We start from the raw sequence: 17,990 nt of genomic DNA, 5'->3' as shown, positions 1-17,990 counted from the left end.
TCCTGGGAGGAGGACCAATAACAGGACCAAGCAGAGAAAGGCTTGCTGGGGATAGAGCAGAGAGGAAACTGCCTGGCTGGCTGAGCCTGCTCACCTGTTCCACACACAAGGCAGGAAGAGACCCCGAGACTACTCATATGGCCAGCCTGGCTTGGATAGGCCTAATGCAGGCCACGAAGAAGCCAAGACCCAGCCTGGATTTTCCTTTAGCAAGTCCAAACTTTCATAGTGCTGTCCACAGTCCCTGAGAAGAGCTGGCCCCTGGCACAGGCCCAGTCACACTGCCTGGCGATGCAGTAGAGTCTACATGCAGATCATGTTGTTCACACTCCAGACCCTGAGGGACCTGTCATAGGACACGCTGGAGACTTTAGTCTGGTCTGGCATTGAGAGGACCGTCAGGGCCTACATACTGCCAATGGCCTGTTAGGACATGGGCATCCTAGGATCCTATGACCTGTTACTTATATTTGATGTCTCATGCGTGAATGAGGTTCTCCTAGGTGCCACTGACAATGTGGCCATTCATTGTGCCAATATAGTAGATGGTGCTGGTGAAGTCTTCAGGACGTTGGTGCAGCTGAGGGTTCAGATGTCCCAGATCTTGATTTTTGGTTAGGAGCCACCGTGCATGTAGCTCTGACCAGGGCCTGCAACATGGTTGAGGCCCACGAGCTCCTTCTTTAACTTCAGCTCAGTACCCATGATGTCTCAGACCTGGATGTCCTTCAGGGAGCTGCTGAAGAGTCTACTATAGGAGCAGACCAGTGTGTATACCAATTGTCTGGGCCTGGGTCATGTCCACCCTCTGCAGGTTCTGGATATCCCACATGATGTACAGTCTGCTGAGCTACTGTCAAGCTTGTGCCCCTGAAGCAGGCATCAGCACAATGCTGTCATGACCCTCCAGCATCTTCTGGCACTTACGGTGGTACAAGTGTCCCACATGTCACCCATGGAGTAGATGCAGAGACACCAGACAGGACCCTATTGGCCCATGTAGGTTCCTTTGCACTTGAAGATCTGCCGAGAGTCACGGGATCCTAGGATGCCCATGTTCAGCCATATACTGATGTAGGACAGCTTGTCATTCAACATGGACACATCCCTCTAGAACGCCATAAGGTCCTCTCTGAGCTCCCTGGTTTTAATCTAGAACATCAAATGAGCTTAGGCTCATCTCCAGCAGGTAGTCTTCTCTCAGAGCTTGCCCAGCATGAGGTGCAGAAAGCAATCTCCTGGTCCTTCTGGGTCAGCACCACGTGTATTTTGTGGAAGCTGTCAGCCTTTTGCTGCAGGAACTCTTTCAGGTCCATCTCGTACACGTACTGGTTTCCCATGAACAGGCACCTGTATTTAGAGTGGGGATACTTGATGTGCTTGTACTCCTTGAGGGGTCCTCCAGGTTCATCTTGAGGAGGGGCTGGCCATTGTTGGAGCACCACACAGGCCTGCAGTCACAGCAGCCCTTGGGGTCTTTCCAGGCACTGAGCTTGACAGTGAAGGGGCCCCCACAGGGCATCTACTTCAAAGGTGATGGGCTTCCTGCCAGCCACCACTGGACAGCCGTGCCTGCAGTGTATGAAGAGCTCCTGGATCTACACCCCACTGCAATTTTGTTTACTACCACCGTCAGCTTGGTGTTGTTCAGGGGACACTTCTCTGACTTTAAGATGCATCTTCGATAAAACATGTGCCTCCACGTGCTGACCGAGGGTCTTTTTTTTTTTTTTTAAAGATTTTATTTATTTATTTGACAGACAGAGAGACAGCCAGCGAGAGAGGGAACACAAGCAGGGGGAGTGGGAGAGGAAGAAGCAGGCTCCCAGCAGAGGAGGGAGCCCAATGTGGGGCTCAATCTCAGGACCCTGGGATCACGCCCTGAGTGGAAGGCAGACGCTTAACGACTGAGCCACCCAGGCGTCCCTGATCGAGGGTCTTGAACACACTGTAGCTGAGCTGGTAACAGAGCTGAGGGCTGCTCAGCAAACACTAGTGGCTCCAGCTCCTCCTTGTACTCTGGCAGCAAGAATGTGGAGTGCAGGACAGGCTGGACTCCGAGTGCAGGCAGCTGCCAGAGATGGCACAGCAGAGCTTGATTTGGAGTGCACGCTGTCTTCCTCATCCCGTGGGAAGTAGGTGGTGGTGCTGGGAGAGGGGAACACGCTGTGGTGCTGTTTGTGCATGCTGGTCCTATTGGTTTTTGCAATGGTAGTGACAGCTGAAAAAGTGGGCCCCAAAGTCTTTTCCATTTTGGTCCCTATGGTGAGATCTGGGGTGGATGGCTTGGTAGTCTCCCTGGAGCAGTTGTAGCAGGTGCCTCTGCCTGACCTCATGCTCATGAGAAGTATCTTGGACATTTATATAATGTTGCCCCACCTGTGGCCACCAGGGAGTAGCAATGCCACCCTCCAGCTTCATCGGTCCCCCTTGGCTGCCTCTCTAGAAAGGGACCTCTGTGCATTTTAAAATACAGCATTTTCAAAATAATTATTTGCTACATCTACTAAGGGAGTCAACAAGTTAAGTTCGGTATCATCAAGTTATGTATATTCCCTTCTATATAAGGTCATGATAAATGTTGCACAATGTAAGAGCCCAGGGACTTTCATCAGGGACTTGAATTTTATAGACACTAAACTCAGGTTAAATGACAGTATTGAAAGATCTTTGAGGTCTGAATTTCTCCAGTGCTCACTGTCTGAGTACTGAGACACACAGCAAGAAAAAGTGAACAGTCAGCGGGGTCAAGGGCTACAAAAAGAACGAAGAAGATGAGTGCTGAGGAAACACTGTTGGATCTATAATAGGGAGGAATCCATGACCTTTGGGAGAGCATTTTCAGTAGTGTAGTGGAGAAGGGAGTTGGCTTGCAGTGCATTACAGAGTAATTGGGTAGTGGAAAAGAGACAGTGAGTGAGACTTCTCTTTATATAGTGTAGCAGTGAAAGATGAGAGGGAATGAGTTTGACAAGCTAGCTGGGCCAAAGTACATTTTTTTTTTAAGCATTGTTTATTAGGCAGAGCAGGCGGCATGGGTAAGATGTGCATCTGTAGCAGAGTTCAGGGGGTGGAGAAACACAGAGAGGAGAGAGAGAGAGGGAGGCAGAGAGAGACTAGCACAAGATTCCCGCAAGCAGATGCTCTGTCTGTTTAATAAGCACTTACCCTTAAAGGAAGTTTCCAAAATTGCCTCATTTTTGTAGGACTCAGAAGAGTTTTAGAGCATGAAACACAGACATTTGCCCTAGAGGGGCTTGCCATTTAAAAGTGATACAGCGTACACAGAGACAATGACATGGAGTTATCAGTTAAGTACCTTTCAAAAGATGTTAGCCAGTATACTCTAACCATAATAAAAAAATTGATTACTTAGTTTAATTTATTCACATATAATCCACATTAGGTAGGTATTATCATTTTGCACATGAGGAAACTGAAGCTTAGGCAGGCTACAAGCTAAGGAAGTTTTGTTTTGTTTTTAAGATTTTATTTATTTATTGAGGGGGGAGGGATGGGGAAGAGTAGAGGGAGAGGGAGAAGCAGACTCCCCGCTGAGCAGGGAACCCAATGTGGGGCTCCATCCATCCCAGGACCCTGAGATCATGACCTGAGCTGAAGGCAGATGCTTAAATGACTGAGCCACCCAGGATCTCCCAGGCTAAGGAAGTTCTTAATGTCTCATGGCTAATCAATGATTTTAGTCCAGTCTTTGATTTCAAGCTAGGATCCCACACCTAGTAACTGTCATTAAAAATACTGAGTGAAGCTTGTGACTTCAAATCTCAAATGAGAATTCAAAAATGTCTGTATCTTACTTTAGGTAAGATAATGTCTGCATCTTACTTTAAAATATTTTGACATAGGCACACATGTGTGCATATGGGTGTATGTGTGTATGTGTTTGCCTGTGTGAGTCTGAGCTATACTTTAGGTATGACCAATTGCCTGGTTGTAATGCATACTCTAGGAGAAGGGAGGGGATAGCCAACATTTAATAAAGAGGCCTATAATCCAGGGATATCTATTATAATCTTCAATAATCTAATTTCAATTAACACCAGATTTTAAAATATTAGCATAATGAAGGATAGAGATGGGTATTCATTGGTGAAATTAGTGGCTTGTTAATTAGATAATGGATGTTGGAAATAGGCGTTGATTAGTGAATTAGTGATAGCTAAGGTCTGTGAATTGACTAAAATATTCTAGAAATACTCCCCACCTTGCCCTGAGGCTAGTAAGTCACCCTTCACTTTTAGAAAGATGTTGGGAGCTTGATCCTTGACAGCCCAGTGTCTAGTCATTCTTTGGAGGGTTCTGGTTGACTGCTAATGATGATAAGGCTAACTGAATTCTGCCTTAAAATGTTCTCACATCTGTCCCAAAGAGATTTCACTGGGCTTATAGAACAGGATATATGACCTATCTGAAAGTCATTTATTATTTTTTAAAATATTTTATTGATTTCTTTGACAGAGAGAGAGAGAGGGAAAGAGTAAGAGCCAGGGGGAGAGGCAGAGCAGACTCCTTGCTGAGCAGGGAGCCTGACACGGGGCCTGATTCCAGAACCCTGGGATCATGACCTGAGCCAAAGGCAGACGCCCAACTGACTGAGCCACCCAGGCGCCCCTGAAGGTCTGCTTATTTAATAAACGTTAATTTAATTACGGTCTATATGTATGAGCAATTTTTGTCTGATTCTTTTACTAAAACCTGGTAATGAGATTATATGGAAGTAGGAAACTCACCCATTCTCAACTCCTGGTGTCCACTATTATCTACTAAAATTAACCTATTTGTGTTTGATCAAATTGGCTTAGGTCGGTTAGACATTTATTTCTGTGAATTTCCTCTAAAAATTCCCTTTCCAACTTTTAGAAAAACTGTTCTTCACCTTCTTAATATGTCTACCCTGATGACCTCACCCCCAGCCTCTACCTGTCTGCCCTCCAGTTTTACTGAGAATATAGACACAGTCAGATAGACAGTCCTCCTTTCCCCTTTCTTCCACCATCAAATCCTCCAGCCTGCCTGTATCTGCCCTTACCTTTTGCCTTTCTTCTTATGTATAACAAGGAAGAGAGCATAGCTTCACTTGTGAAAGGTGAGCCTTTCCACTTAAACTTAGTATCCTGTCTTGCTTTGTTGCTTAAGGACTTCATTTCTGTGTTTTAGCCATTCTCTTTTGAATCAATTTTTCCCTTTCTGTTAGATTACTCACACTAGCATGCAAAATGCTCTATCATCTTTTACCTTAGACAAAAACAAACAAAACTTATCTTGATCCTTTTAAGCAATCACTCTATTTCTCTATCCCTATACAGTAAAACTACTCAAATTGTCTTTACTATTTTAGAAATAATTCAAACACAGAGAAAAGTTAGGAACTAATATAATACACACCTATGAACACACATAGCTACTGTCCAGCTTCATAAACTTTTAATGGTTTTCTATAACGGCTTTACCTTTTTAAGAGAACTGTTATAGATATAATTGAAGCCCTTCTCAAATGCATTCTCTCTCATCCCCAATGGTAACCATTAACCAGAATTTTGTGTTCAGCATGCCAGTATATGTTTTTATATGCTACTAAACAAATACATATTCGCAACTGAGAGTTATACTTTATTCTGTACTGACTGTACTGATGGATGTTGTTCCAATTTTCATCCCCACCAACAGTAAACAAGAGGTTCTTATTTCTCCATATTCATGACAACACTGGAATTGTCAGCCTTTTTAATTTTGTCAAACTGGCTAGTTTGAACTGTTATTTCACTATGATTTTAATTTGCATTTCCCTGACATCTAGTAAAATAGAGCATAGGCTATTGGTGTTTCCATTTTTAGAATTCCCTGTTCATCTTTTGCCCATTTGTCTTAAAATCTTGAATGAACAGACCATCATTTCGCCACTTCTTTGTAATGCAAACTCTATCTTATATTATTTCCTGGATCCCTACACTGTTTCATTGGTTTATTTGTATATTTTTGCATCAAGAGCGCAAGATCCTACTGTAGCTTCATAAGAACTCACTCTCTGGTAGAGCATCTCCCCCAGTATGTTCTTCAAAATATTTGTAGACATTTTTATCTCTCTGGACTTCATGTGAATTTTGGGACTTTATATCAAGGTCATGAAACCCTGGGGAGATTTTCATTGAAATTTATTTAGATTTATGGACAAAGTTGGGCAGAACTGAAATATTTATCTTATCACCAAACATGGTATATATCTCACTTCTCTCGACTACACTCTTATCCGGCTTCTTTCTCCATCACTCCATTGATTCTGGTTTGGTTTTCAAGAACACAAACAACCTGCAACTTACCAAATCTAATGGCTACTTCTCTGTCCATTGCTTACTTGACTCTTTGGTGGCCTGAAGGCCTTTGCAGCAGCTCAGCCTCCCTCTAGTCTCCATTTAGAAGTCACCTCCTCAGAAAGTTCTTTCGACATTATTCTACTTAAAAAGCCACACGTGACTTATTTCATACCACTTTGTTTTGATTCTCTGCATAGTCCTTAACTCTATTTAACATGGCCTTTGCCAACCTCCTTCATTTACATCATTTCCCCTTGCTAATTATGCTTTCTTTGATTCCTTAAACACATCAAGCTGTTTTTCACAAGGGGGTCTCATACTTCTTTTTCCCTCTTTCTAGAGCACTCTTCTCTTAAAGATACTGGCTTGACTTTCTTTTTCTCATCATTTAAGTCTCTATTCAACTCACCTCCTATGAGGACTTCCCTGATGACCCAGTCTGAAGTTACTCCCAATCATCATCATAACAACCCACTGTATTATCTTAAATGTCTGGCTCTGATTGAAAATTATCTTGTTTATTAATGTGTTTGCTTGTTTACAGTTAATATCCCCAGAACCCCCTCCCCTCATATATGCTACATAAGAGCAGTAATATTTATTTTATATACATTATTTATATATGTATATATAAATTTATATACATTGTATTTATTATACATTAATACCAGAACACCATCTGGTACCAATTTGGTGAATAAAATAAGCCACCCTATAGCCTAAGACATATAAAATTAACAATTGTTTATGAAATCAAACACCATATCCATGAACTGACATTAAAAAAGGATGTAGGTCTTAGGTCTAACAAAATAAATAATTATAGTTGACATATGGCCTTGGTAAGTTAACAAATAATTGTTTAAAAATAAAACTTGGATTAATTAAATATAAATTGTTATATATAGATATTAAATAATTTCTAAATAAAATATTTACTATTTATTATTTTTTTATTTTTAAAAAGATTTTATTTATTTATTTATTTGAGAGAGGAGGAGAGAGAAAGAGAAAGAGAGTGCGAGCAGGAGGGGGGCAGAGCAAGAGAGAGAATCTCAAGCAGACTCCATGCTGAGTGCAAGCCTGATGCGGGGTTCGATCCCATGACCCTGAGATCATGACCTGAGCCAAAATCAAGAGCTGGACACTTAACCAACTGAGCCACCCAGGCGCCCCTTATATCTACTATTAATAAAAATAATCAAGGAGATTAGAGAGAAAATTAAGGTAAAAGATTAACCTGCAATAAAATTATTATACAAATTTCATGTAAAATGATTGAAAAACATTTCTAAACATTCTGACAGCCACTCCAAAAAAAACTTTAATCAGTTACATGATTCATGTTGTCCATGAGATAAACAGGAAAGTACATTAGGAGAGGCCTGAATATTCTTGTAGTAAGACTGGAGAGACTTTTCCCATGAGTTGTTATAAAACAATCTTTATCAGTAGTATTTGTACAGCTAATAAAATGAGGTGTGCCATTGAGCTCTTCCTTATAATGTTCTTCAATATATGCTAAAGACATAAAGGCCAAGGGCAGTCAAGTAAAATATTATTATGAAATGAAACAATCACATAGTCTGGTCCCTCAGCTTAGCAGAGGGTCTAGCAAGAAGGCTGAATGGCAAATCCTTCAGGCAACCCTCTGTAAATGTCATTTTAGCAATTGATCATGTAATAGGTACTGGCCAGAGGAAAACACGGAGTTATACTCCTTGCCATATATATACCTGGAGAGTGGTATTTTGTGTTATTGAACAAGCAAAACCCATGTGCAATAACTATTGGCTGAGCTGGAAATAAAGTTATGAAGTCAAAGCCCCTAACAGGGATACATGTGTGAACAGAAAGCTGCCTCCAGAGACAGAAAAGTCAAGGTTCCTCTCACAAAGCAGTCCAGGTTCTGCTCTAACACAGAATGAATGGATAACCTGGCCCCAGGGTTCTATACCACAAGGCATATGTATATAATCGCAATCCTCTTTTCTGGATGCATTCTTTACTGCGACCCTGAAGCTAAGCTACAGATCAGATGCTTTTTTCACATACTCACACTGAACCAGTTTCAGAGAGCTCAGCTTTAGTTAGCCTCACAGGTCCATTTTCCTACCTGAAACAGGCCTCCAAATCGCTAGAGATAAGTCACACTAGCCCTCTATCTTAGGTTACCTCATTTATTTGCTTTATTTGATACTTGCTTAATACATGAGAAGACAGAGGACAAAACTAGTACCCCAAAGCTCTTAAAACCCCAATTCAAATCTATATGCGTAGTCCTTGACCTCCCTTGCAGTACCGTTCTCCATGATCAGTTCCCTATTAGGACTTTCAAAGCTAGTAACAAGACTCACCAGCAGTCCTTCTGGGCTGTGACTATCCTGAGTTTTATACCTTTTTAACTCTCTGCCTATCATTTAGTAAGTGGTGGTAGAGAGCTTGCTAACTGCTTTCCTATTTATTAATAGTGGGAGAAATATCAGCATTTTAAGGCATGTAGCCCAAGGTGTACACTGACATTCACATTCTGCTCTAATCTAGGGCACAAGTCCCTGGAGAACAGTGTCTGTTTTGCTTGCACCCAATAGGGTGTGAGAATATGCTGTAGAGGCAAGCTGTTGAGTGTGGCTGAAGGCACGTGGAAGTAGAAAGAGTTAGCAAAAATAGTTACACTTGAGCATTAACCAAGTGTTAGAAACTGTTCTGTGTTTCTTGTCATTTAATACAGCGTTCCTCAATGGGGGTGTTATTGCCCCCCTGGGGGCATTGTGGATATTCGCAGAGTTGTTTTTGCAGTTATAGTGGTTTGTGACAGGGCCAGGTATGGTAGACTTCCTGCAAGGTAGACTGTCCCACGTAGTAAAGAACTGACTTCATTCAAGTCTCACAGAAGTATCTCTAATATCCTGTGGCCATTCCTGTTTTTATAATTTTATAAATTTTATAGACCCTAATTTGTTTTTGCATTTAAACAGAAAGTAATTTGAATTTAAATATTTCTAAGATACTGACATTTCCAAGAGTGTATTGATCATGTAAATTAAGAGAAGATCAGAAAATTGTACTTTGTTTTACTTGGAACCTTATCAAGAGTCTTTACTATTTTGGGCATTATGTCTCTGCCTGCAGTACATAGCTAATGGTTGTTATACCTGCTGCATTAATGGTGATGCTGTGTATATGGGCAAGAATGGGGCAATTTATTATGTCTTCTAGTGACCCATTCTGAGGGATAGGAGTAGAGCTGGGTGGACTATTGTGGATTCCACGGTTCCTGCTATGGACGACCAGGGTTCCATGGTCTCCCCATCCCACCAGGAAAGAATGGATGGACAATCAACCTATAGTTTTGAACTCACAGCAGCGTTCCTGCTACACACCTACTGGAATCTATATTATCGGCTGGCACATTCAATATTCAACTTTTTTTTTTTTTAAGATTTTATTTATTTATGTGACAGCCAGCCAGCCAGCGAGAGAGGGAACACAGCAGGGGAGTGGGAGAGGAAGAAGCAGGCTCCCAGTGGAGGAGCCCGATGTGGAACTCAATCCCGGAACACCGGGATCACGCCCTGAGCCGAAGGCAGACGCTTAACCACCCAGGCGCCCCCAGTATTCAACTTTTAGTAAGCTTGTAGAATGGGCCTTTGCTAGACTCCAGAAAAGTTAAAGAAAAGCTTTGACCAAGTTCCCTCACACTCTCTTAAGCATGCATTTAAAATCAGACCAGCAAACAATCTTGATTTTTTCCTCAGTCTGAGTTTATCCAGACTTTTTTTCATAATGCTAATATCAGTGGGCTGAATTTCTTCTTGGTTGGTTGAGAATTTCTCTTTGATTTAAAATTGATTACTGAGTCTTGATAATCAAGGAAAGTTTTCATGTGTGAATACACTTTTTTTTAGTGGGTCAAAAATGCTCAGTGTAGCCTTTGCCAGTGAAGATTAGGAATGGTGGATTCGAAAAATCTGCCTGTCTGGATTTATTTTGTGTAGGCCTCAATTGCCCTACTTAAGTTCTCATTTTTCTGGGAGCCTCTTAAGATGGTGATAAGTAGAGTTCTAATGAGCTGGAACCTTCTTCCTCAGCTATAGTTTTGACAGGTTGTTTGTCTCTAGCTTGAAGAGACTCTTATTGAGGTTAAATAGAAGACATACAGCTTCCAGAGGAATCTGTAGATTAGTATATTAAAATGTATCTGTCTCTTCTATTTTGAAATAACTGCTCATGGCAGTTCTTGGCCTATTTGTTGACAAATCACTCCAGAATAATTAGATAAGAGGCAGCTGTATGTACACTTTAATTAGCTGTTCTTGATCCAAAAACTTGATCAGAAACTTTTCCTTGAATCATTACTGTGAGCCCAACACTGCTATAACTCTCCTCTTAATGCATATGAACTTTGTAGGCCTATTAAAAACCATGAAATACATACATATGCTGAATGAAAACATTTTTATGTATCTGTAGGATTAAAACAGAGGGAGAAGTAGATAGGTGTGGAGTTCAGATTGAGGCAGGATGGCAGTGGTAAGTTTATTTCAGGTATTTCTGCCTATATAAAGAATACTGGCAAGGCATTTTGATTACTCGTTTATAGTATGTTTGGTCAAATGTTGTGCCCTAGAACCAGCACAAGTGTTGGTGAAGATTACTAACTTTTATGCACGAGTGATAACCAAACACTTATCTTACTTTAAAATTGGAAGAACTGAAACCCTCTTAAATCCTGTTCCCAACTTTAGAGATGGCTTGTACTTCCTTTGATAATTCTTCAATTAGCTATTTGGAACCTGGAAATCAGTTCTTTATAATATTGTGTGATTTTTTTCTTATAGTCTAAAAACACAGGAGGTCAAGGGACTTCTTCTGTGAAGGGCCAGACAGTAAATAATTTAGACTTGGGGTATCATAGTATCCCTGTCATAACTACTCATGTGGTAGAGCAAATCGGTCATGGACAGTACCTAAACAAACATATGGGCATGGCTGTGTTCCAAAAAATATTCTTTAGGGACACTGCAATTGAAATTTCATAGAATTTTTACGTGTTACAAAATATTATTTTTCTTTTAATTTTTCTATCTATTTAAAATTGTAAAATCCATTTTTGGTTCACTGGTTGTACATGTTTGACTCCTGAGCAGCAGTTTGCAGAACCCGGATATGCACAGAAGTGGGTTCTACTCACAACACTAAAGAACGTAACCATATGTCTGTTAAAATACTTGAGATACTTGATGTTTGTATAGGAAAAAGCATTTTATGTCTAATTGGAAATGTCAGGGACACATCTGTTACAAAATGATCTAAACCAAGTTGGCTGTGCACAATCAATGGATATGTTTTTATTGGTAGATATGACAGCCACTATTATTTTGTTGTAGGCAAGGTCTATAGATCTCCCACTTCCATATCCAAAGGCAGTAAAGCACATCTCACATCACATTCTACATATATGAAAACATGACTTAGCAAGTGGCACAAACGCAGGTATCACTCTGTCTGTGCAATCTTAATGCAGTGACATACTTAGGCACCTAATACCCTGCATAAGTATGCTATAAAAAGACAATTTCTACAAGGAGGATTCAGATAACCTAGGAATCCGGTGACAGAATTCTGTTAGTGGCAAAACCCAGGACATAAAAGAACCCTAGGCCAAGAATGTCACTTCAAGGGTATAAGCTATGGGGTGATCATATTTATACACCCGTAATTGCCAAGGTATTCATGGTATTTCTAGGGAATCTGTATGTCTTGAATATCTCATTTCACCAATGAAAAGAGGGACAGAAAGACTAGGGGAGAGAGAATCTTAAGCAGGCCCCACACCCAGCGTGAAGCCCCACCTGGGGCTGTATTTTAAGACCCTGATTTGACATGAGCTGAAATCAAGAGTGGGGATGCTTAACCCACTGAAGCACCCAGACACCCCTGGAAAGACATTTCTAGTATGTCATATGCTAATTAACAAGCCCTCTAGTGCTGATAGGAATAGTTAAAAATACTTGTGGTAGCTGCCTCTGGAATATGGGCTGCTGCTTCTTTTCTTCTTTCTTCTTTTTTGAAGATTTTATGTATTAATTTGATAGAGAGTGGGAGAGAACATGAGCCAGGGGGAGAGGCTGAGGAAGGAGAAGCAGACTCCTCACTGAGCAGGGAGCCGGTCGTGGGGCTCCATCCAGGAATGCTGTGATTATGACCTGAGCTGAAGGCAGTCGCTTCTGAGCCACCCAGGCGCCCCTAGAATATGGGCTTCTGATTAGCACCACTCAAATACTAACCATCCACCCATGGAATAAGCCTGAACAGGAAACACTAAATATAAGTTAACATTCAGTTATAGATTAAAACTAACATATGTATACACCATGATTTCTATGTTCAGGTATTGAAACATAAATCACGGACAATATAATATTCTTCTAGGGGATAACTACCACAGCAAAATGAGTGATTCCTTTTTCCCTTAGCAGTCTATCCTCCGGAAATTGTGACTAGGGACCCTTTCCACACATGGCCGGTGTGGTTGTTTATTGGAAAGGGCAAGGAAAATTTTGGGTAGGAGCGAGGACAGCAGTTTTAAGGAACGCGAGCTGTGAAATCTTTGAGCACACGGGCTTCTGTAATAGAAACCTACGGGAGTGCGGGTTCAAGATGGCGACGTGGGAGGATCCTGAACCGATCGCCTTCCGTGCACACCCCAAGCTACAGCCACGGACAGAACAACTTTCTCAGAAAAAAACCGAAAACCTGGCTGAGCAACTGCTCTGCATTGGCGAGAGACGGCTACAACAAAGCAGGTAGGAGAAGCCAGGACGTAATCTGGCTCCAAACCCCACCCCAGCCCTCCCCGCTCGGAGTTGGGAATGAAAATCCTGGAGCTTCTCTCTAAGGAGCAGAGTTTGAACACTACATTAGACGTCTCCAACTTTTAAGACCTGCACCTGAAAGACAAATCCCCCAAACATCTAGATTTAAAAACCAGCGGGGCTGGCTGTATCCAGCAGGCCCCCAAGCTACAATGAACTGAGAAACGGCTCTTAAAAAGTCTGTGTGCTCAGACTCACCTGCCCGTGGGCCCAGCGCAGAAGCCGATGGAGGGGTGCTGGTGGAGGGGTGCCGGCTTTGTGCCCCGGAGGCTTGTCTTGGAGTGTCCAGAGCGCCAGGCATCTGATCTGATACTTATTTGGGGGCCTGCTGGGGTGCTCCCCAGGGTGGAGACGGGTAGGTGCTGGCTTTACGCCGGCCTCCATGCCTTGCTCCGGCAGGCCGATGCCATCTTTTTTTCTTTGGCCTCGGGTTCCCTCTTCCTTCCCGCTCTCCCTCTGCTGTGCTCCGGAGCGCCAGAATCTCCCAGGGCAGGGGGCCTTTACACACGTCTGGTGCCCCGGTTTTACGTCTAGTGCTATGGTTTTACGTCTGGTCCCTCAGCTTTTTGCGGCTGCTGCCAGGGGACCCCTCCAGATGGCCTGACTTTGGGGGCCAGCGGGGCTTACTGCTGGCTCCCTCAGGACTGTAACAAATGGACAAAACATCCAGCCGACTAAAGTTCTCCCTGGGGCATGGGGGGTTGCTTTTCCTCTCTCCATGGAATAGAACACAACTTTTTCTGTCTCCTGACCTTGAAATGCTAGGGAGCTTTGTACAAAAAATAAATTAAAAAAAATTAAAGTTTTGTAGAGGGGAAGAGACAGTGGATGAAAAGAACAAAAGTTTTATGGCTGAGTCCTTCACAATAAAACGGACTCTGATGGAATTCTGGGTGATTTTTTCTTTCTATATTTTTTAAGTTTTTTTTTTTCCCCCCTGCAGTGTGGCATTAGAATGTTACCGGACTCTGATCTTTCTTAGTTTTTCTTTCTCTATCACCACATCTTTAGAATTTTATTTTTTAAGTTATGCAATATGTGAAACATATCCACAAGTAGAATGGATTTCATGGCTATCGTTCAGCTATATGTCTTTACCTCCTTGCCCCACGCCTATATTATTTTGAAGAAAATCTCATGTTCTTTCATCTATACATATTTAAGTTTGTATTCCTAGAAGAGAAGGACTCGTTTAAAAAATAACTGTAATTCCAATGTCACACCAAAAAAAAAAAAAATAACAGGAATTCTATAATATCATCAAACATGCAGTGTTTATATTTTTAATTATGTGATAAGATCCAAAAATTGCAACTGGTTGGTATGCATTTGAGTCTCTTCTACAACCTTTGTCCTTTCTTCTTTTCTCTCCCTTCCTTGCAATTTAGTATGTGAAGAAATTTTTGTATTTCTAGGAGTTTTTCCATAATCTGGCTTTTTGCTGATTCATATTTGATTTTTGAGAATTTTCCTTTATTTCTTTTTTCTTAATATTTTTTTGTTATATTTCATTACATATTCATTGTATTTCATGTTGAAGGTTTTAAAAAATATTTATTTATTTATTTATTTATTTATTTTTTAAATATGGAGAATTATAGAAAGAAATATTTTAGTTCCTCTTCCACTCTGAGGATAGACCTCTTTCAATTGTTGGGATAGAGCTCTTGAGGGCTCTTCTTAGGAATGAAACTAGCCCAACAAATACCTTCCCTCTTTCTCCCTCTCCATAATTCATTAACCAGTGGTTCTTAGCGGGATAGTACTGTTCCCAAGGACTGTTCTGGAAACTTTCTGGTTTTAGTTGTCAAATGGCTGAGGGGGTGGGGGAACCTAATAGACTCAGCAGGGAGGAGCTGGGAGGTTAGATGTCCTGCAATATGTGTCACTGTCCTTCACAGTGAAGAATTTTCCCATGTACTGCACTGCTTTTTAATGTTACCCTCAAATTCATGTAGTCAAAAAGTTGTTTATAATACTCAGAGACTGGATTTCAGTTCCGTTTTGCCTATAACCACAAAGTTACTCTTCCACGGTTTTTACCATACGTTGAATCTACTACAAATTCAGTTACTGTGGTGTCTAAATGGGGTGTCTGTTGAATCAGTTGGGGGCCTCCCAGTGTGGGGCCATGATCAGGTGGAAGCCAATGGTATTGGAGGTGAAAATTCACCTGAGGCAGAACAAAAGAGATAGAAACGTCCCTTTTTTGGTAACTGTGCCTACTTGTAAGTAGCCCATTGATCAGTTAGGCCTATGGATATTTTGATGTAGGAGGCCTTCTAAGCCTGTCTGTATTCAGCCAGGTGGTTGCTGTGGGCATTTTCCATTGCTCAAGCCTATTTGCCTAACAGCAGCCTCTATAGTTACTGGGTAAATTGAGGCAACACGGAAATCTGTTTTGTTTGGACCTTTCCATGTGAGAAAACTACCAGTAGCATTACCACTCATGGTTTTTGAACTGCTAACACAACACAGCTTTATTGTGTGCTTTTTGGCTGTTGCCTCCACCAGGCTACTTCTGAATACAAGTATGTGACGATTTCTCCATTATGTCTCCTCATTCAGGGCAGTGCCTCCTAAACTGTGACATGAGGTTGCTGTTGTAGTCTGCCCAAGCAGTTATGTTGTGAAGCAGTATTATTTTATTTTATTTATTTACTTTTTAAGGATTTTATTTATTTGAGAGAGAGAGAGTGTGCGCTGCCTGGGGCGGTGGAGGGCGGGCGGGGGGGGGGGGGGGCGGCAATAGGGACAGAGTCAGAGGGTGCGAGAGAATCTAAAGCAGACTCCATGCTGACCGCGGAGCCCGATCCCACAACTGTGAGATCTGACCTGAGCTGAAATCAAGAGTTGGACAATGAACCAACTGAGCCACCCAAGTGCCCTGAAGCAGTATTATTTTATTATAATTTTTATATCTCCTATTTATTAGAGTTGGGACTTTATATAAATTATTTTGAAATAATTACATAGGTAGGTATGTTATCTATGGATTTTATTTTAACATGGTATGATGGGACTGCAAATATTTGTTATTAAAGCGGGGATTGGGTCTGATGAGATTGAGCCCCACAGGTTTATGTTGGTGGGGAGAGTCAAAACAGCACTGACCAGTTAGGGATCACTGAATATGTGAAAACATTTTAACAGTGGAGTTTGCGTAATAATAGCTGACACTTTAGGTAGTTCTTGCTTAATATGCTGGGAACCTTTCTTTCTAGATGCTTTACCTAAATCAACTTCTTCAATGCTCATTACAGCTCCAGAAGGTCAGTGGGAGCTATCACTCTCCCCTTCTCATAAATGAAAAAACAAGGGACCCAGATATGAAGTAATTTACCGAAGGTCACGTAACTAATAAGTGCCAGAGCTGGGATACAAACCCTGGCAATGAGGCTATGAAGTCTATTCTCTTAACCACTGCATTTGATTACTTTTCTTTTGAAGCACAATTCACTGAGCTCAAAAGAAGGAAAATCAAACATATTGGCAGAAAATATACAGGTGCTAGATTTAAAGGGAAAATGGATATGGAATTTTGCCTTTTAGAGACTAGTTGTGCTGAGTTGTGTGCGGTAGGATGAGAAGTAAACCTTTAAAGTGCATACTAGTCCCTTGGAGGAGCTCAAAAATATTTGTGAATGAAGTACTTTATAGGGTTGGCTGCAGTGGAGAATAAAATTATGGAAGAATCTCAAAGTTAATAAAGAAAGTAAGACAGAACTTGGACATCTGTACTACACAAAGGACTGTTCCAAGTGCCTTTTGTGAAATGTAGCACACCAGAAGCGTGTCTGGTGTTTCCACCATAAGCATCTTTGTTGCAGGTGTTTTCATGGCATAACTAATTGCCATAAGGCAATTTTACTGTAAAAGATAAAATCATGAAAAATAAAAGAGGGACATTCATTAAAAAAGACTGTTAAATAACACAAAAAATGAGTAACAAAATTAAAAAGGCTTTATTGAGAAATAAAAAATTGAATACATTTAAAATGTGTGTAGATCCATGGTAATACTGTGCAAATAACTGATTTTAATTTGTGAACTGTACTAAAGCACTTGTCTTCAAGGTTTTTTGTTCATAATATTATGCTTTTTTTTAAAAAAGATTTTATTTATTTAAGAGAGAGAGAGAGCATGCACATGAGTGGGGGGAAGGGCAGAGGGAGAGAGAGAAGCAGGCTCCCCACTGAGCAGGGAGCCTGGCCTGGGCTGGACCCCAGGACTCCGGAAACATGACTTGAGTGGAAGGAAGACCAACGGAGCCACTAGGCGCCCCCCTCTCCCCCTTTATTTGCTTGTTGGTTTGTCTCCTTGTTTGGCATCACGCTTTTCTGTCTTTTTTTTTTTTTTTTTTAACTAAAACTTCTTCCTTCATTAAGAGTGGTATCAGTTTCCAAATACTAGGATGCGTGTTTGTAACTGAACTTTGTATTGTGTTGTGAAAACCTTCTATGCTGGTGTGTGTTCTTGGTATATTGCTATATGTCCTTTGATAGGTGTTCCAAAGTTCCATGTGAAATGTAGGTTCAAAATTCTGCATCACTGTATAGACTATTACGAGGGCTAAGATTTGTATAATATAAAAATGAGAGTATTGCTTCAATGAAGAAATGAAAACAAGCTGTCAACCAGTTGTTGAAACCAACAAACTGTCAAACCAACCTGTCAACCAGTTATTTATTTTTTTAATGGCAAAATGGTCTTACGGCCAATTAGTTATGCAGAGAAAATGTTTGCATGAAAATCTTGCAGTGAAAATGCTTTTGGCAAA

At 41.2% G+C, this 17,990-nt stretch overlaps 1 pseudogene; it reads right to left on the bottom strand.

Annotated features, from left to right (window-relative positions):
- Positions 1–206: 206 nt before the first annotated feature.
- On the bottom strand, positions 207–2,336 carry LOC123797196 (E3 ubiquitin-protein ligase TRAF7 pseudogene; annotated as a pseudogene).
- Between the last annotated feature and the right edge of the window lie 15,654 nt (positions 2,337–17,990).

The sequence above is a fragment of the Ursus americanus genome, chromosome 29 (genome assembly GCF_024610735.1).
Source record: "Ursus americanus isolate L20-20 chromosome 29, mUrsAme1.1.p, whole genome shotgun sequence".
Taxonomy (NCBI): Eukaryota; Metazoa; Chordata; class Mammalia; order Carnivora; family Ursidae; genus Ursus; species Ursus americanus.
This window is presented reverse-complemented; position numbering and strand designations above follow the sequence as displayed.